This window comes from Notothenia rossii (genome assembly GCF_949606895.1).
Source record: "Notothenia rossii genome assembly, chromosome: 1".
Lineage (NCBI taxonomy): Eukaryota > Metazoa > Chordata > Actinopteri > Perciformes > Nototheniidae > Notothenia > Notothenia rossii.
Window position 1 is genome coordinate 49,708,461 of NC_136912.1, and position 20,450 is coordinate 49,728,910.

At 42.1% G+C, this 20,450-nt stretch overlaps 1 protein-coding gene and 1 long non-coding RNA gene across 3 annotated transcripts in view; one reads left to right on the top strand and one right to left on the bottom strand.

Annotated features, from left to right (window-relative positions):
* LOC307037436 overlaps positions 1-18,125 on the top strand; it is an 84,004-nt gene extending 65,879 nt beyond the window's left edge. For both annotated transcript variants that reach the window (XR_013807679.1, XR_013807680.1), the window contains exon 4: positions 17,400-18,125. This is a non-coding gene — a long non-coding RNA (uncharacterized lncRNA). The remainder of the gene's footprint in view (positions 1-17,399) is intronic.
* The window catches only part of LOC307037398 (glycine receptor subunit alpha-3-like), a 238,963-nt gene that overhangs the window by 140,653 nt on the left and 77,860 nt on the right, over positions 1-20,450 (bottom strand). The window lies entirely within an intron of this gene.

Below are 20,450 nucleotides of genomic sequence, written 5' to 3' on the forward strand. Positions count from 1 at the left end.
CTCTGCAGTTGTGTTTGCTGAATACTGTAGCATTTAATCACTTATTTGTTATGGTTTTCACAGGCTACTATAATGAAAAACGATCAAATAAAGTATATAGTTTGCTTTATGCAGTATATTTTTTGTAATATTGTTGGGGTGTTTTTACACAGTAGTGAGAGTGAAAAACAGGATAGCAGAGATTAATAAAATCAAAAATAAGATGAGCGATAAAAATAATAATAATGAGAAACTAGGAAATAAGAAATGAATAAAACTCAAATGTAATTATCATATCATATATTCTAATGTATTGTATTATTAAGTAATATCATACACTAACCCAATTATAGCAGATGCCACATTGAATGGATGAACACATTTATGCATCAATAATTACAACAGAGTATTTCTAAATACAAGTTGTAACAATACTTATATGTATTTCATATTAATAACATAATGATTAATTTCAGATGATAATACTTTTCAGGGTTATGTCTAGTCTGACAGCTCTTAGCTCTCTGCTGCAGTGAAGAACACTGCTTTAAACAAAGTAAAAAATCCTACATCCAAACGGAATAAATATAATAAATTATTATTAATACGTTAAGTCTTGTTCATTGTTTTTCACTTTAATTAAATGTTTGATATTTCCGGTGGAAATGGTGGACTATCGGACATTCAAAATGAAGCACATTTTCACACTTACACACATATTCTCCTTTTACATACATACATTTTCACTCTTACACACATATATTCTCCTTTTACTTACATACATTTTCACTCTCACACACATATTCTCCTTTTACATACATACATGTTCACTCTTACACACATATATTCTCCTTTTACATAAATACAGTTTTACTCTCATACACGTATATATTTACACTCACACATTCTGCTCTCATATTATCATATTTCAATGCACACATTCATACATTGTCACTCACACATTCATGCATTTTGTTCTCATATTCATATATTTTAATGCTCATATTTATACATTTTGTTGTCATGCACATTCATTCAATGTTTACATTTACTATTAACAATAATATATGCATGTCTGAAGACAATATATGTATGCAAGAGAAGAATGTATGTATGTCTGAAGACAATATATGTATGCAAGAGGAAACAAGGGGAATTTAGCGATCCCAAAGAAAACGGCCAAGACACACATTGACACCAGAAAATGAATGTTATTAAGGGCTGTAAATATAATAAGCCTGTTTTCAATTTTAGACACAGGCTTATTATATTTACAGCCATTAATAACATTCGTTTTCTGGACTCAATGTGTGTCTTGGCCGTTTTCTTTGTTCCAAGCAAACGAGTGCTTTTTGTTTTGAAATCACTTCCGCGAGTTTCGCGGCCTCCCTCGCTCCACTGACCATTAGACCATTTAGTAAGGTAAAAAGCAAAAGGGCAAAAACGCCTCTCAGACGCTCTTCCTTTTACTTTTTTAATAAAGAAAAACAAATGGTCCGTAACACGGACTCATATATGTATGTATAGGCCTACTGTAAGGAGAATGTATGTGCGTGAGAGGACCAGTATTAATTACGGCATAGAAATATGCTAACACAAACCTACAGACTGGGGGTTGGAAGATCACAGGAGTGGGGGGGAGAGCTGTGGAATGTGACCATCCCCCTTGGGAGAATTCCTCCACACATTCCGATGGCCAATTCGTTTTAAACAAAGAGTTCGCAACACAGCATAGGCAACATGGGGGGTGGGGCTGGTGAACAGTCTGGTCAATGTTTGTAAACACCATCCCCAGCATGTGTAATCAAACCAAAAGAGAAAATGCAGATATCATTCTCTCTCTCGACTCGCTGGTATCTCGAGCTGAGCGCTCATTGGTGTTCATTGCTCACAAGCTGGGCGGCTGTGTATATCTAGTGTATTCATACTGTACCCCTCCTCACTGTTTATTCATCATTCAACCATTTACACCTTCCTTTTTTCCCGTCAAGAGGTTGAAAAAGATTGAGCCCTGACTTAGTTATTGTTACTAACGCGTTACAAAGTAACGCGTTGGTAACAATAACTATTACTAGTTACTTTTTAAAAGTAACTTGCCCAACACTGCCAGTGGCATAAGATCAGGAGCCGGGTAAATGAGAGACTGAGGAGCCCCCAAAAAACAGATCCCGAAATAGCTCGTCCTGGTTTCCGCAGCAGATAGGACTAGTATGGTGTCTGTTATGTCAGTTATTTTAAATAAAACGGTGAAAACTGAACTTGAAAATTGTTTCCTCTTTTTATTTTATTTATTATTTTCGGGACGGGGAGACGTGGGGGGCAGAAATGTAAAGTGATCTAACTAAGTTCTATTCATATTCTTGACGGGAAGAACAGTGTAAATGGGTGGCCATATGCATTTGAAAAGTAATATAAATCACACAGTTATTATACAATAGGCTATAAAAGCACCATCGATAACCATTACCTTTCTCCAATTCAAACTTTGGACGGGAAAAAAGGAAGGTGTAAATGGTTTGGCTGGAAATATTCACATCAGGCACCTTCAAGTTAAACAATACTAGCCTACAGTAAACAATTAACACAGTAAATTTTGTGGATTAAACCACATTTATTTCGTTTAAAAAGAAACTAAATATGATTTTCTTTGAATGAGTAAATGTCATCAGGCACCTTCAAGTTAAACAATCAGGTGCACACTTTAATGTGCCGCCACCTCCGGAGTCGGCTTGACTCGGTTTAAAGAATGCACAAATGTGTTTAATCGTTAATGTCAGATATGTACTAAGTAAATACATTTGTTCCTGCTCAAGATTAGATTCAACTTTATTGTTATTGCACATATTACAGGTAGGCCTACTGAGACAACGAAATGCAGTTTAGCTTCTAACCAGGAGTGCAACAAGCAGCGAAAAGTAATGTGCACAATACTACAGTAAACAATTAACACAGTAAATTATGTGGATTAAACCACATTTATTTCGTTAAAAAGAAACGAAATATGATTTTGTTTGAATAATTAAATGTAGGGTGAATTGCCTTAATGTGGGACATTTTTGAATTTCATACTTCGGGAATATGTTACGATATGAAGCCGATACAATCAATCAAAATCCAGTACCATTCTGAAATCCCCAGTAATATTAGACACTAATAATACAGTAAACTATTAACACTGTACATATTATTGCTGCCCGTGGGATTAGGATGATCGGTAGTGAGAGCCGTGCTGCATTTTCCTCCGGTCGGATTTGATATAAAAACAAAGCGATTATTTTTGTTGTTGTAAACTCACGGGGATTACATTTAGTGCATTCATTTCAACTCGTGAACATAAGATACATTAAATGATCGTGAGGATGATGATTGAAAATCGTTTGTTTGAGCCGGGCTGCATTTCCTGATCTAAAAACATAGCGATGGTTTTGTACTTACGCCAACGTGAATTAAACAACATTATTTTGTTAAATAAAAACATGGTGATGTTTAGTAAATGATTACATGTCTCTTATTTAGCACAGAATATGATCCCATCCGTGACATATGGATCTTAACAAATATCCACTATATCAGATACCAGTAGATCTATCAGCTGTTATTTTACCCTCAACAATCAAGTTATAAGTAGTGCAATATGAAATAAAAACAACTACACTCTTTTGGCAGTGTTGTGGTGCGGAGAGATGGGAGTCGGAGGCGGGGTATCAAAGGTACAAGTTAGACTTTAATTTAGCATCTGAAAACCATTGTAAACAACTTCAGGCCCGGGAAGCGAAGACCTAAAATGTCCGTGCAGAACAATACCCCAACCCATAGATCCGTGGGTGAATAATGTCAATCACCACAGTGTACACATTAACAACTACACTATGTTGGGAGTGTAACAGTTAAACAAGAAATACACTCTTTTGGCAGTAACAATTAGATAAATAATCAACTGACACTAAAGACGAACAAACTATTTTCAGCAATCAATCTGTTTAGTTGACTCTGGGTGACATGTGGCGATTTTAAAAAATCGTCTTTTGGCTGTTTAGATGGTGTTGCTTCATCTGGGTCACTGCCGGTGGTTGAGACGGTGGGGTCTTTGGCGAATAGTTTTATAGCCCCATGTAGGCTACATTACTTAGGTGCTTCAGGAGATTGGCATTGCTGTTATTCGATGTGGACAATGCTTTCTGTCCTGCACACAGTTTACATTTGACCATAATATTTTGTGCGTCCTTTATCCCCACAAATTGAAAATAGTGGTTATATCACCAAGTTGTAAATGCGCTGCTGCTCTCGCTGATACTTGCATCTGCCATAGTGTGTGTGCTGGTGGTGGGCGTTGCCGTGTATGTGTGTGTGTTAGCAAGTGTTTGTGTGTCTGTGTATTTTCCCCTTAAGGCAAGACCCGCCCAACTCTGTCTCTGATTGGCTCACCCTGAAATGTTACCCCGTGTTAACCAATCATCACTCCTCTCTGGTCACTTTCGCTTTTCCATTGTACTGTGAGAGGACATCGCTGTATTCGCCTGTAAATTACTTCCGCAGGGAGATTCGGTTCAGTTGGATCACATAATGTAACGCAGTAACGCAACCATTTAAATCACAGTAACTGATACAGTTAGTGAATGGGAATAGTTAACTAGTAACATTATTAGTTACCGCAAAAGGTAGTCGTGTGCGATAGTTTGCAACGCGTTAGTCCCAACACAGGTAAACACACATTCAGACTGTTTAAAAAAAAAACGGTCTGTTTTTAACAACTCAATGTGTGATTGTTATAGCAGTAATATTAGACACTAATAATACAGTAAACTATTAACACTGTACATATTATTGTTTGCCCGTGGGATTAGGATGATCGGTAGTGAGAGCCGTGCTGCATTTTCCTCCGGTCGGATTTGATATAAAAACAAAGCGATTATTTTTGTTGTTGTAAACTCACGTGGATTAAACTACATGTATTAGTGCTTTCATTTCAATTTGCGAACATATGATACATTAAATGATCGTGAGGATGATGATTGAAAATCGTTTGTTTGAGCCAGGCTGCATTTCCTGATGAAAAAACATAGCGATGGATTATTTTGTTAAATAAAAACATGGTGGTGTTTTCTAAATGATTACATGTCTCTTATTTAGCGCATAATATGATCCTATCTGTGACATTATGGATATTAATAAATATCCGCTACATCAGATACCTGTAGATCTATCAGCTGTTTATTTCACATGAGTTCCAGTGTGGCAGCTTTTCACGGCTCCCCCTGGTGGATCCATGATCCATTGCAGCTGGTTTCATTAAAATTACATGTATTTATCAAGGGGGCGTATCAAGTCCAGCGGGGGGGGGGGGGGGGGGGGGGGGGTTCCTTTTCAGCAGGGGCCCACCCCGTGCAGATCACGGACCCGCACGGGTAGGCGTCTGAAATTAAGCGCTACATCTGTATGGTGATGAAAAACACTTTGAGCTTCAAGAAACATTTATCAATAACAACGAATTCAAATTGAAATGCCATAAAAGTTGTGTTTCATGTTACACCTCAAAGATTCACTGTGAACGGCACAAACGTCAGAGGGCTGGAGAAACAGATTCAAAAGTTCCTTCAGGCGCTCACAGTCAGGGGACTTAGATGAACGTTTCAATTGTCAAAAGCATTGTGTTTTCTGTGGTGAGTTTTGCAATCTTAACATTGAAAAGAAAAACCCGTCCAGATGGAGGGCTGCATTCTTATTCCGAGAATTGGAGACCAAGCAGTCTCTATTAGAAGTTTGTGGAAAACGAAAGGATGCTGTTTCGAAAATCGTCCAACATCGTCTTCAGGGGACAATTAGTGATCTGCATGCTGCAGATTCCCGGTACCATGTTGATTGTCGACAAAGATTTGTCCAATTTAGGTCACTGCCAGGGCAGGCGGGTAGAAGTTCAGAGGACACTGACGAAGATCCTGCTTTTACGTCAGTTGTAGAGAAGATGACAGCTGACCGGTCAAAATGTGGAATTCTGTTGAACTGTTTGCACTCTATACAGACCTTCATGGGGATAAGCTTTCTAGGAGGACCCTCATCCGGCAACTCCAGCAGACATTTGGCAGTGATCTTCTGGTACTATCCTCACCTGGGATAGCTGACATCATTGCTTTTCCTAGTTGTGCCTCGCAGGCTCTTCGGCTTGTTAATGATGACGAGGATGACATGGAGAGCATCGCAGTGAGAGCTAGCAAGCAAATCATTGAGGATGTGAAAAACATTAATATGGACAAGGGACACTATAACATCAGCATTAATAAGGAGGACATGATCAAAGAGTCAGTGAGTGACTTTCTGTTCATGTTGTTAGCAAAGGTTTCTCCAAAGCTAGATAATACCCTTCCTGCACTGCTCAAAGGTTCAATTGTCACTAGTACTCTCAAGTCTCAGGCAACTTGTTTGCAAGTAGACCTAGCAGGAAAAATGGTAGCGTCCAAGAAGCTTATCAATAGCATGTATTCCTATGGTGTATGTTGTTCTTACACAGAGTATTGCATGTTCAAGAAATCAGCATCTCAGGCAGCAGTAGCAGATTTTAAATTTTCTGGCATATTTAATGCTGACGATGGTCTAGTTCAGGCTATTGTGGATCATTTTGATGCTGATGTAGCCTCTCAGAATGGTAAGCAGTCCACACATTCACTAGGTGTCCTTCTTACACAGTACTCACAGAGCTCTGAAGAGGGTGAGGAGCAAACCAATCCAAAGATCAACAGGATCCCCAAAGATTCACCAGACATTCCATACGATATAGACATCCACAGATACCAGGGACCCAAACAGCCTCCAATGCCACCAGATGAAGCCACAAAGGCTGTCTGCTCCCTGAAGTCACTTGCTCACCAAGTAGTTGTGGTTACGAGAGCTTCAGAGGCTGACCTTAGTTTTCTACAGGAAGTTCTTACTCAGCACAACTGCCCTGAATACCATGGATACAACACGAAACATAGCAGGGAGCAGGGTACTCTCCCCCAGGCCAAGACAAAAGTGCTCTACTTACCCCTGATCGACATGAAGCCATCTGATCCCGATACAATGATGACAGCCATGGCCAGAGTACAAGAGCTCACATCTGAAACTGGTCAGAATTTCAGTGTGCTGACATGTGACCTGCAGCTCTACTGGGTTGCAGTGCAAGCGTTATGGGCCCATCCAGATAAGTTCAAAGACATGCACTTACGTCTTGGGGGTATGCATGCATTGATGAGTTTTGTTGGGGCTATAGGTTCACTGATGGCGGAAAGTGGGCTCTCTAGTGTCCTGCCAGAAGTATTTGGTGGGGTTGCCAAGATGTTGAATGGGAAGAAGTTCCCTCAGAATGTACGTGCCCTGGGCATGATGGCGGAGGAGGTGCTGCGGAGTGTGATTATGGTTGGCCATTTCCAGAAAGCAGACGATCTGATGAGAGCCCTGGATCAGATTGCTAGTCAAAGTAGGACAGCCAAACTTTGGGTTGAGGTCTTGGTGAAACCAGTGTTGCTGATGATGTCGTACATCCGGGCTGAACGTGAGGGGGACTTGTTTCTCCATCTGACCACATTCCGGAAGATGCTTCCCTACTACTTTGCAGCTGGCCATGTCAACTATGGCAGGTATGGCTCTACTACCTCCGTTCCATGGAGAAGCTTCCTCCACATGTCCAAGGCTATTTCCTCCAAGGGCAACATGTGATGCGACACATCCGTGTAATATGGAACGGCCTGTGGAGTGACCAGTTCATAGAGTCCACCTTCATGAGGTACAGCCACAATGCAGGAGGGATCATTGGGATAACCTTGAAGCCAGAAGCACTGAAGATCTGGGCCCTGAGCCGCCACATCTGCTGCAAGATTGAATCAGACATGAAGGACATGGAAGAGGAGGAGACAAATACAACAAAAGTACATCTCTATCACAAGGAGGAGGCTAAAGCCAGGGTTAGAGCAGACACCAAGGACAGGGATGGACTTCATCAGAAACTAGACACCTGCCTCCATGCATTGGATCCCAACACACATCCAGGAGAGAGCATTGTGAACATCACCAGTGGCAAGATAGCCCCTCCAACTGCCAGTGTAGACAGTGGAGGCAATGTTAGAACAATTTGAAAAGACCTGGCCGGAGGGATTTTCCAACACCATCTCAACCAAAGTGAAGACCATGGGAACAACAACCAAATCCATCACAATTGGCGACTCCAAAATGTATGATCTAAATGTGATCTATTCGAGAACCATTGCACTGTTCTCTAGTGACTGCAATGCTTTTTTTAATTAATTTTTTTATAAACTTTGTTTATTGATTTTCGTACACAAATTAAACAGAGATGACAGAGCGGTTGTGATTGACAGTGTCAAATTACAGTTGTGCGGATGACATAACATATGAAACATTACAAGACAAAAAAAAAAAAACAGTTGGCTTAGTCATACAACAAAACACAAACAAACACATAATCTCATTCTCTTCAGGTAATAGTACAAATACATTTAAAATGTTTCACATATAAATATATATGTATATACATACACACATACATATTTGGGTCTTATTCCGGAATATCCGGGAAGGTCATCCTCCCTGCATAGGCAAAGAAAGGTCCCCAGACACTCCGGAACTTCCCGGAGGAGCCTCTCAATGTGTAACGGATTTTTTCAAGCTGCAAATTATTAAAAATGTCCCTTATCCACATATTGTGGGAAGGTGGTGTCGGTGATTTCCATGTTGTTAGAATAAGACGTCTTGCTAGTAATGTTGCAAAGGCTATAAGGTCTGCTTTGAGCCTAGGCAAAGGCAGGTTTGGGATGCCAAATACTGCAGTAATGGCATTAGGCTCTATAAGCGTCCCAGTTACCTCTGACAAAGTACTGAAAATTGAAGTCCAGTAGTTGTGCAGAGACGTACATGACCAACACATATGCAAATGGTTTGCAGGTGTTTGGTGAAATTTTTCACAAAAAGGATCTATATTGTCAAACACTTTGAACAGCCTGACTTTAGTCCAATGGGTGCAGTGAACAACTTTACACTGAATCAAACCATGTCTTGCGCAGACGGATGAAGTATGCACACGCTTAAGAATATTGCCCCAAAGATCCCCTGAGATCTCCTGCCCCAAATCCTCCTCCAAAACAGCTTTCACAGAGTTTAGAGAGGTTGAAGATAGGGTTTGGATTTGATTGTAAATACACAAGATAATTCCTTTAATCACAGGGACCTGAGTGAGAAAAGCATCTACAGTATAGGCGTGTCAGCTGGCAGGTTAGGACACTGAGCATATCTATTGCGAGCAAAACTCAGAATTTGCAGGTATCTAAAAAAAATATGTTTAGGAAGAGAGAACAATTCTGAGAGCTGTTGAAAAGATGCAAAAGTGTTCTCAATATATAAATCTTTAAATGTTTTAATACCAAGATTTGACCATATAGAAAATGCACCATCTGATATGGAGGGGGGAAAAACATGATTTGCAGCTAGTGGAGCCGAGGTAGAAAAAGCTTGCAGACCAAAGTGACGTTTAAACTGATTCCAAATCCTTAAGAAGGTTTTAACAACTATAGTTTTAGCATAGAGGGAAACCTGGCTATTGATGGGGGAGTGTACAAGTGATGTCAGTGACACAGGCTTAGAGGAAAAAGTCTCCATAGCCAGCCAAGCGGGGTGAGGATGAAGTGTATTGGACCTAAGCCAATACTGTAAGATTCTTAGGTTGGAAGCCGAATAGTAAAATCTAAAGTTTGGCAGGGCCATTCCTTCAAGAGGCTTTGGCCTTTGTAGAAAGTCTTTACGAATTCTAGGTTTCTTTTTGTTCCAAATAAACTCCAAAATGGAGCTATCAATTTTCAGAAAAAACGCTTGAGGAAGAAAAATAGGTATACACTGAAACAGATTCATTTTTACTGAGTTGATCCTCGCGGCCAAATTTAAAGGGAGCAGTGACCAGCGTTCAAAGTCTTGTTGCATACGTTCTAAACAGGGTGTAAAATTGGCCTTAAAGAGACTTTTAAATGTGCTAGTAACTTGTATTCCAAGATATGTAAAGCTTTGCAGAGATACTTTAAATGGGAAGTTATGTAAAGGACATTTACGTGCGGTTGAGTTTAGAGGAAATAATTCACTTTTACCAAGATTAAGTTTATATTCTGATATGAAACCAAATGAGTCCAGCGTGGCAAGTGTAGCAGGGATTGAAACAGACAAGTTCGAGAGCTACATAAGAAGGTTGTCCGCATAAAGAGAGACTCTCTGTTCTGCGCCATTTCTGGTTATCCCAGTAATGAAGGGGTTAGAGCGAAGCGCAATGGCGAGGGGCTCAATCGCGAGGGCGAAAAGCAAAGGACTTAAAGGGTAACCCTGTCTGGTGGACCTATGAAGAGGGAAATATTCCAATTGATTGTTATTAGTTCTAACGGAGGCCTGAGGCGAGGAGTAAAGCAGTTTAGTCCAGGTCGTAAACTTTTTCCGAAAGCCAAATTTGTCTAAGGAGTAGAAGAGATAGCCCCACTCCACACGGTCAAAAGCCTTCTCTGCGTCCAGGGATATTAATGCTTCTGGAGCACTAGAAGAAGATGGGTTATAAACAGGGTTGGGAGGGTTACTTTGTAAATGTAATCAGTTACTGATTACTGAATACATGGCTCTGAAAGTCATCTGAATACAGTTACAGTTACGCGTCTTAAAAAAGTAATCAGATTACTTATAGATTACTTTTGGATTACTTTCTTTTTCCATCACAGATGGTATGTTTTGGTGAACAGGAGACACAAAAAGCAAAAGGAAACTGAACGTGTTTTTACTGTTTTAATGGCTTATCAAGAGCACAACTGAAACATAACATCTGAAACGATATAACAACATAAAACACTTTTTGGGGATGCAGCTTGGGATGTGAGGAGTGAGGGACACGGCTTAGAACGGGCGTGTCGCCTTCTGTCCTGCCAGTGTTGGCAGGACATGAATTAAAATATCGAACTCGGACTTCATTTTAAGGATATGTCGGCCAGGGGTGTTGAGCTATATTTGTTTAAGCACCGCATCGGCAAAACAGGAGACTCTGTGCACCAGTCTGCCTTGATCTATGAATTCATGTCCGTGACACTAACAGTATCTGCTGCCCACAGCTGTTTTATAGAAGGAAAACCTCCTTCACTTCATGAAATCTCTGCAGCACCAGGAGGCAGCGGGAGGGTTAACTCAGTCTCTGAGAAGACGAGCGTGCAGTGCCTTTCACAAACAGCCTTCACTGTGTTTACCTTCAGAATCATAAGGCTAAAGGGCGACCACAGGCTGATGTGTTTTAACCACACACACCTCTACACACACACAACTTAAACGCAGACTTTTGTTCCTCCATGTTTCGTTGTTATTGTTTCACTGAGCGGACCCACCCCTTTTTTTTCAAACGCTCCCTTTTTTGGTCCATCTGCGGCGGTAAAAGTTTTTGTGCGCTGTGATAATTCGGCTGTACCTTTAATAATGAATATTAAATGTTGTGAGGAAATCTTTCCACCAATAATTCCAATAAGTAATCCAAAATGTATTCACTTCAGGTTTACGAAAGTAACTGTAATCAGATTGATCGTTTTTCAAACGTAACGCGAGCTGAATACAGTTACTTGATTTTTGTATTCTGATTACGTAACGCCGTTACATGTATTCCGTTACAACCCAACCCTGGTTATAAATTGTATTAAACAACCGTCTTAAATAAAAAAAAGAGTGTCTATTTTTAATTAAACCTGTTTGATCAGGGGAAATAACAGAGGGAAGTGTCGACTCAAGGCGCAAAGCTAAGAGTTTAGACAGTAGTTTGAAGTCTACATTCAGCAAACTTATAGGACGAAACGAGTCACAGGACAAAGGGTCCTTATTCTTTTTCAAAATGAGGAAAATCGAGGCCTGAGTGAGAGTCTGGGGTAATTTAAGAGATTCAAAGTCAAAGAGTCAAAGAGAGTCATTAAACATGTCAATTAAAATAGGAGCCAATTTATGTAAAAATGCCTTATAGAATTCAGCAGTGTAGCCGTCTGGTCCTGGACACTTGCCACATTGCATGGACTGGGCTGCAGTAGCCAGTTCCTCAATTGTAATATTTATTTCCAAATTGTCAACAAAGTCAGGGTGAACGGTGGGTATATGGAGTGAGTTAAAGAAACTATCCAAGTGTGAAGAGTCGGATGTGTTTTCAGAAGTATACAACGATACGTACAAATCTTTAAACTCATCATTGATTTTCTTAGGATCAATCGTCGAGCCTGAAGAGGTCCTAATCTGGGGAATTTGGTGAGACGACGATGTCTGTCGCAGTTGATAGGCTAGCAATCTACTAGCCTTATCCCCATGTTCATAATAAGTATGTCTAGATTTCAGTAACATTTCTGTTGTGTGATCCGTAGCTAAGACCTCAAACTCAGTTTGTAAGGAGAGGCGCTCCTTGTATAAATCTGGAAAAGGAGAAGCAGAATAAATTGCGTCCAGCTGTGCAATAAGTTTCGTTAAATTATTAAGTGTTTCCCTCCTCACTTTCCTCTCATAGCCGCTGTAAGAAATAATTTCACCTCTGATGTATGCTTTTAAGGTCTCCCACAACAGTGACGCGGAAAAAAAATCCACAAAGTCTCCATTTGAAAGCAAACGGTTATTGAAACGCCATGGAGCAGGTTTTTTATCAGACCATGTGAAATGTATCCTCATAGTGACTGGGGCATGGTCAGATATGAATATCGCATTATGGGAAATTGATTTAACAGAATGAAGAATTCTATTGTCTACGAGAAAATAATCTATACGAGTAAAAGTGTGGTGGACATTTGAGAAAAATGAATATTCCTTTCCAGAGGGATTAAAAAAACGTCAGGGGTCAGAAATGGCAAATTGTTTTTTAAAGGATTGAATTGCCTTAGCAGACCTAGACGGCTTACAATTTCGGGTCGATGATCAGTCCAGTTGAGGATCCAGCCAACAGTTGAAATCCCCTCCCAAAATAAGGAAATGTGAGGATATATCTGGTAGAATGGAAAATAAATGTGTAAAAAACCCATCATCATCCCAGTTTGGTCCATATACATTGACAAGAAGCACTGGAGTAGAATTAATTTTACCACTAACAATTAAGTACCTCCTGTTTTGATCTGCCGTCACATTTGAACACACAAAAGGAATTGACTTGTGCAATAAAATAGCTACTCCCCTAGATTTCCCCGTGAAAGAAGAGTGGTAAGTATGGCCAATCCAACTGGCCTTTAATCTGCTCTGATCAGAGACTCTAAAATGAGTTTCTTGTAGAAAAGTTATCTGTGCACCCAGGTGCTTGAGATGGTGCAACACTTTGCTGCGCTTAACAGGATTGCTAAGGCCCCTACAGTTCAAGGTACAAAATTGAAGCCCCTCTCCATCTTGTTGTATTAATTTAGGTGAAACCATAGAAGCATATTAAGAGGCAAGGAAGCATTATATAACATATAAGCAGAATGAGGTATAACGAATAACAGCATTTCAACATGTACAATGTTGATAGACCAAGCCGACACGAAAAAAACAAAAAATAAACAATCAAAAAACACACAATATAGAACAAGCCTTTGTGGTAAAAGAACCACGTTACTCCCTCCCACCTTGGCAGAAGTGCCTCCCCATGCGAGACACGCCGATCAAACCTTATAGGAATTGCTAAACGCTCCGTCGTAGCTACTACCATCCTAGGCTACTACTAACACAGCCTAAAGCTACCCAAAGAGAACTGACTGGGTAAAAGAAGAGTAAACACGCACAAAATAAACAGAACATTAATATGTTCGTAACACGTTTAGATATGTTGTCAGTGACTAATTATCATGGAAAGCTATAATGACTTACTGGGAGATGCAGTCCAAGTTGTCTTGAACAAAAAAAAAAGAAAGTGTGACAAGGAGCTGGCTCTGCAAGCTCAGCCCTGCTCCGTCACACAGCACTTGGAGTGACTGCTTTCTTGAGTTTTGTATTGACAAAGTCATTTGCAGCTGTAGGGTCTTCAAACCGATGTGTGTCTCCGCTCGGCAGCGTGATTCGGAGCACCGCTGGGTAGAGAAGTCCAAACTTAAAGAGCCTGTGACACGAACCCAACAACTGTTTTGCAATGAAATAGTGGGCTACTAGTAATCTCGAACCGTCAGTTTAAAAAAGAAAAAGCGATACCGTTCCGATATATATCAATAATTTCGAACATCGCGGGAAAATTACTTCGACTCATTTTGTAGTTTTGGGGGAAGCCAGAAGTGACGTCAATGCGGGAACGCTTCACTGTGCGGCGAGAGAGCCAAACACGGACAAAGTGTGTTGTCATGCGTAGAAATGGTGAATTACTGAGTTTAGGCACGTTAATAACGTTTTAATGAAGTTGACTACAGTATATTCATATTTGTCAGTGCTTTCATGTCAATTCTGCGAACATAAACATAAATGATCGTGGTGAAGATGATGATTAAATTAGGATTAAAAATCGGTAGTGAGAGCTGCTGAATTTCCTCCCGTTGGATGTGATATAAAAACAAATCGATTATTTTTGTAGTTGTAAACTCAAGTGGATGAAACTACATTTATTCGTGCTTTCATGTCAATTCGGCAAACATATGATACATTAAATGATCGTGAGGATGATGATTTAAAAATCTTTTGTTTGAGCCGGTCTGCATTTCCTGATGAGAAAACAAACCTTAGCTTTTTGTAGTTGCAGTCAGTGGTGTAGTGGGCGTTGGACGCGGGGGTACCCCATACCCCCACTTATTTGAAGCATGATTTCTTTTTTTAATAGTCTAATACATCTAAAATCATTGCCAGTGTTATCAGTTGCAAGTGTGTGTTTGTTGTAATAATGACGAAAACATAATAGGCATATTTCACAGTAATTATAATAAAAACGTAGCTCAAGCATTTATGCAACTTGATTTGGAAGCGTGTGTGTGTGAGGGGCAGAACTGTGTGTGTAGGGTGACCAGGTGTCCCGCACTGTGCGGGACTGCACACACAGCATTTTTATTATTTGTCCCGCGTCCCACACATTGAGACTATGTCCCGCATTTGAGTGATAGTCGCGCAGAAAGGCCGGATCGGTTCGCTGACAGCCGGCACCGCCCTTTATTATTATATTGTCTAAACGGCATCATGTAAGTTGCGCTGACAGGCGACACAGAGGTCCCCAAGCCCCCCCCCCCGTTGACAGTTCACGAGCGTGTCCATAGTGTCTCCCGTCCACCCACCATCCCGTCCACCCAGTAAAAACATCCCCACTACACCACTGGTTGTAGTAGTACACCAACATGGATTAAACGTGTGTTTTTTTTTTACCACAATGTTGGGGAAATTAATGGATAAAATGCACGGATTATTATTATTATTATTATTCCCAGTCCGATCGGGACACTAGGTCCACCGTTTCCCCGCAGCGAGGCTCCCTCCGTTGACAGTTTAAGTGGGCTGGGCTGGGTGCAGTGGCGGACTGGCCATCGGGACGAATCCCGATGGGCCGGTACCGAAGTGGGCCGGTCGGATAAGTCACTAGCACATCCCCCACTCCCCCCGTTGACAATTTACTAGTGGTACCGAAGTGGGCCGGTCGAGAGTCCCGGGTTGATTTTTAGTCCCAGTCCACCACTGGCTACATGACCGTATGATCGCCCATATTGACGCACCTAATTCCTAAATTTCTAACAGATACAAAATAAACCGATCCTTCAGCCTCATATGAGCTCTCAGACACGTTCAAAATTAAACTGTCATCGCTGTCTGAGCTTGCTGCTGTGTGCCCCATCGTGCGTTTACATGCAGATGCTGGGATCCTGAACGGTGCAGCTGGAGCGCTGTGCCCGCAATGACGTCACACATAGTTTGGCGGGACTTGAAGAATCCCCGAGAAGATCTAGAAAATTGTCAACATTGAAGGGCAGATTAATGGTTATCAAAGTACAAATATCCAAAATCAGTTCAGTAACGGTTTTCAAGTGGACAATATTTACTTAAATTGATGGGTTTGGATGATGGGGGATACTCGTGTCACAGGCTCTTTAATGCCCGGACATGAGTGCAGCTAACGCTTGACAGTTCCAAAAGCAGCTCGCTTTTTAGCAACGGTCGGGGAAAGATAGAAATCCTCTTACCCTGACAGAGGAGGGGAGACAGTTCCCCAGCCCGACGTAGCATCTCATTGCGAATGTGAAAGTAACAAACTCTTACGACGAATGGTCGGGGTGCATCTCCCTCTCTGGGCCTGTCCCGCAGTGTACGTTGGGCTCGATCTAGCAGGGGCTTTTCATCCAGGCAAAGTATTTCCTGAAGTAGTTTGGCGATAAACTCAGTAGGACGAGGTCCCTCCAATCCCTCCGATATGCCCACCAGCCGAATATTATTCCTTCTGGATCTCCCCTGCAAGACCTCGCACCGATCATCAACATGTTTAGCCTGAGCCGTTAGCCTGCTAACTGTAGCTTCCAGCTTCGTTATCCGGCCGCTATGGTCCGTAGCAGCTCGTTCAAGCTCAAGCACAGTTTGCCCGTGTTGATCGACTTTAGCTTGTAATGGTCCTATTGAGTCTTTTAGTCCTTTTCGGACAGAGGTAATCTCGGAGCGTAGGCTGGAAGACAAAGGGTCAATTTTGCCAAAAATTTCGGCTTTCAGGGAGTCCATCATACTTTGTAAAAGTTCAGCGTCGAGTGCATTAGCTTCAGCCACCCCTCGAGTAGCGCTAGCCAGGTCAGGCAAAGGCAAGGTTTTGCTGCGGCCTCCTCTCTGTGCTTCGGATTTTTGGCCAGCAGAAGACATTTCAGTTGTTTTGGTTAACAAAAGTCACGTACGACGAATCCTTAGTTTATGTTCTATTTAATTTTCCACAATAAAAGACCAAAATTGTGCAGGATTTATGAAATTAAGTCACATTCTCAGGAGCAGCGGAGAAACACGTCTTACATCCTCAGAGCCCGCGACTCAGCCCCGTGACCACAATGTTAACGTGAAGGATGTCCTTGCCTATGAGCTGGCACCAGTTCCAACTGCCATGTTCACAGAGGCAGGGCCGGCTCTAGACAATTTGCAGCACTAGGCGAGATTTTAGCTGGCTCAGTCTGACAGGAGAGGACTCTCCCTCCATATTATTGTAGAAACATCTTCTTCTTATATCCGTTAGAGCAGCTAGCACCATATTCTAATAATAAAAGCGCCGGTACTGGTGCACCCTCCCTCTCTCCCTCGCTCACTCACACTTTGGCTGTGAGCTGCGGGCGCCAGATAAGCCAACATTCCCCATTTTCATCACTTACAGCGCCCATCGTACAGGGCAAATGAAAAGTATAACCTGGGTGAAAAGGGTGTTACATTTACTTAATTATGAATATTGTTACATCAAGGCCGAAAATTAGGATGAGCACCAATGCTCAAAAAAAATGTTTCCCTCCCAGAACTGCCAGCGCAGCGCCTCCCCAGATCTGGCGTCCTAGGCGAACATCTATAACGCCAGTGCTGCGGGCCGGTCCTGCACAGAGGATGGAATGCGAATTTGTAAAGCCAAGTCCACACTGAAGAAGTCACTCCTGGTGGAAGTCTCAAGGAGGAATGCCGGTGATGCAGATGTCACTGTCATTGATGGATCAGCACTTTTTTGGACCATACACTGGCCAGCTGATGGTACTGTCGCTGATTTTATGGATAATATTAAAACACAGCTGATTTCATACCTGAGTGACGTCTACCTCATCTTTGACAGATACTATGATTACAGTATCAAGTCTGTCACCAGAGATGTCAGGGAGACAGTGGTCAGTAGGAAACATCATCTCCTACTATCAACTAAGCCACCAGCCCAGAAGGTTGTCTTCCATTGAAAACAAGAAACAGCTCAACCGATTAATATTTAAGGAACTGACTGAAGACAGGCTTTTCCATCTATGGGGCACAAACAAACACAAGTTGGTGGTGACATGGGAGGACTCATGCCCCATCGAGACTGGATGTACCACTCATCATGGAATCCCCCCGCAAGGAAAGAGCCATAGTGGACATCAAGGCGACACTGTCCAAGCATTCAGAAGTTGTCAAGAACCTTTTACCAGCCCAGGATGCTCGAGATCCTAACAGTAATGTGTCATTTGTATATACTAATGAGCAAAGTTTTATCCAGCAATCTGCTTGCCTTTACTTTTTGTTGTTGGTAATAAACGCCACGCAGTTGCGTGAGCAAAAGAGAGAAGTTGTTTGCATTGTCTTTGCAGAATTCACTGCACTTCAAAAGTATGTTTTGCTGGGTCAGCTTAAAAGGGTTAATATTAATTAATTTATAATACAATTCACTGTATGAATATAAACATTGAGGAAGGCAAATGTGATGCATTTGATTTGAATATATTTCAATATTATTGCAATCTCATAAATCCTTACTTTTCTGGGATTTAGGGGTTTTGGGCATGAAGGGGTTAATATCTGAAAATGCAAAAAAGGTTATCAGTGGGCACCCTTCTGTACTCCTATTGAATAAACATTGGAGAAATTAAATTGGGTGCATTTGATTTGAGTACTTTGCATGAAATCTCATAAATCCTTATTTTTCTGGGATTTTGGCATTTTGGCCATGAAGGGGTTAATATCCAAAAATGCTCAAGGGATATCACCAGGTACCCCCAAGCTACAAGAAACAGCAGGAAAAAAAACTTTATCAGACGAAACAAGGTTCATCCAAAAATCAGGCTTTGGCTCCCGGATTATTACTGGACCTATTTGAAATGCAATTGAATACCCCTGCATTATAGCAACAATAATAATAATAATAATAATAATAGTAATAATAATTGGGAGGGGGGGCGCGGCTGTTCTTATGTTCTCTGAGGGGAGGCTCACCTTCCCACACTTTGAAAACCCCTGCTATAGAGAATCTATGGGGTATTGTCAAGAGGAAGATGAGAGACACGAGACCCAAAAATGCAGACGAGCTGAAGGCCGCTATCAAAGCAACCTGGACTTCCATAACACCTCAGCAGTGCTACTGTGAGGGTCCACAGTTCTGTCTCCCACTTTTTTCCCTCTGTTTGTTTTTGTCTGTCTGTGTGTCTGTCTTCCTGGCTGGGCGTGGCTGAACTACTTTTGGATTTCCACCTCCACAACTGCTCAGTTGCTGCTCGTCACCCTGATTGCAACTACTCACCGACACCTGCATAAAACCCGGTTCCCTCATCCAGTACTCGCCAGTTTGTCGTCTAAACCACCAGTGTGACCAACTTACCTGCTCCTCTGCCTGCTGCGCCCAGCCACCTCCCTTACCTGCTGTGCTCCTCCGTGTACCTTCGCTCCCCTGGTTCAGCCTGCTCTCTCGGCCACCCCAGAAAGCTGGATTCTGACCTCCGCTCCAGTTCTTGGTATATTCCCTGGCCCTGGCTTTTTGGATTCCCTTATCCCCTGTTTTTCTGGATTACATCTCTCCTGCTCTGTCCCCTGCTACAGCCTAAACCCATAGGACCCTGCATGTTTGGAAATAAACCTTTTTTTGTTCAAAATAACTTCAGTATCCGTTCCTAGGGTTTAGTATTGCGGGTTCACTCCAGTAGCTTTTTGAGACCTTAACAGTACGAACTGGCCAGCATGAACTCCTCTGACACTGGTTCGGATCCTTCCACAGTCCAGCACGCCCTGTCTCATCAGGGCAACCTTCTGGGCCAACATGAGCAGCTAATCCGAGCTTCAGCTGAAAGCAATCAGTCCATGGCACATCACATCTCGGCCTGAGCAAACCAGATCTCCCCCCTGACTTAATCTGCCTCTTCTGCTGCCTCTCCTGCCACCTCTAGTCTCCCTCAGGTTTCCTCTCCATGCCGGGATTTCCCCACCGACCCAGAGCCATTCCCTGTTGAGGTGGAGAAATGCAGAGGGTTCATTTTTCAATGCAACAAGGCATTTCACCAGCGCCCCTTGTCTTTTTCCTCTGATGTCACTAAGATAAACTATGTGCTGAGTTTGCATCGTGGCAAAGCATTAGCCTGGGCTGAAGCATTGAGTTCTCCAGTGGATTATGACTCTTTTTCTTTTGGAGATTTTTCTGAACACTTGTCCGCTGTATTTGATCATCCCGACTACTCTGGCTCTGCTGCTAATCGTCTGCTAAGTTTTCAACAGGGAACCCAAACTGTGGCAGACTACTCTATCGAGTTTCGGACACTGGCGGCAGAGACCCGGTGGGGCGAGGCGGCTCTAAGGGCAGTGTTTGTAAGGGGGTTGACCTCCAATCCTTAATCTCCTTGGTGTCTGGTCTCGACAGCAGGCTGCGGGGGTGCCGTGCGGAGCCAAACCAGCGTTCTCCTTTTGCTTTGCAAAAAAATGTGCTACTCACCCAAATATGCTCCCTCTGTATCTAGACAGCCTGGCTCCACCTCGCCACCGAGTGTGCCTACTTCCAAGGAGGAAGCGATGCAACTGGGACGCCAAGGAGTCACCGTACCAGCCAGGAGTGAAGTGGTAGTCTTGGG